This window comes from Myotis brandtii, unplaced genomic scaffold (assembly GCF_000412655.1).
Source record: "Myotis brandtii unplaced genomic scaffold, ASM41265v1 scaffold311, whole genome shotgun sequence".
Taxonomy (NCBI): domain Eukaryota; kingdom Metazoa; phylum Chordata; class Mammalia; order Chiroptera; family Vespertilionidae; genus Myotis; species Myotis brandtii.
This window is the reverse complement of record NW_005361913.1, coordinates 1,058,552-1,059,191: the sequence shown is the minus strand read 5'-3', so window position 1 is coordinate 1,059,191 and position 640 is coordinate 1,058,552. Positions and strand designations below refer to the sequence as shown.

The following is a 640-nucleotide window of genomic DNA, read 5'->3' as shown; positions in this document are numbered from 1 at the left end:
ATGGGAGCTCTTTTGTAGGTAATTCATTCTCATTCATTCTCTCTCTCTCTCTCTCTCTCTCTCTCTCTCTCTCCCTCTCTCCCCCTCGTCTCTCTCTCCCCCCCTCATCCCTCCCTCTCATTTCTCGTCATGTTTATTATATGTGCATAAATCTACAAAATCCATGAACAAATAAGGGTTTTCGAACTCCATGCTTTGACGATTTGTTATGTAAGAATTTGGAAGGTGTACGGGGGAAACTTAAGAGTTTCTTAACTGTGAGACAAGGTAAGTTGTATATTAGGTAAGAGTAAATGTTATGTACTTGGAGTTTGGAAAGCTGGTTTGATTTGTTTTCCAGGCTGAATTTAACCCCCACTTGCTCTCCCCACTCTTTTGACACCTCTAAAAATATTTAAGTATTTTAATATTATTTCAGGACCTAATTCTTGTGTGGTAGAAAGGGGGGTTGGGTGGGGGTCAGACTGAGGTTAATGACCTCAAAGAAAACAGAGCTGGAGTTAAACAGCTGGTTTTCTGTTTGTTTTTTTTGTTTGGTTCCTGGCAGAAATGTTTTCAGAACCTTGGAGAGCTCCTTGGCTCCAGGCCAGCCTTTGGTGAAGGGCAAGTGTAGAGTCAATTCCTGCAAAGAAAAGGCACG

The 640-nt window shown here is 41.7% G+C and overlaps 1 protein-coding gene across 1 annotated transcript in view; it reads left to right on the top strand.

Annotated features, from left to right (window-relative positions):
• The first annotated feature begins 123 nt into the window (after positions 1-123).
• Positions 124-640, top strand: part of NRSN1 (neurensin 1) — an 18,623-nt gene continuing 18,106 nt past the window's right edge. The window contains exon 1 of the mRNA XM_005869969.2: positions 124-267. The gene's annotated coding sequence lies outside the window, so the exon portion shown is untranslated. The remainder of the gene's footprint in view (positions 268-640) is intronic.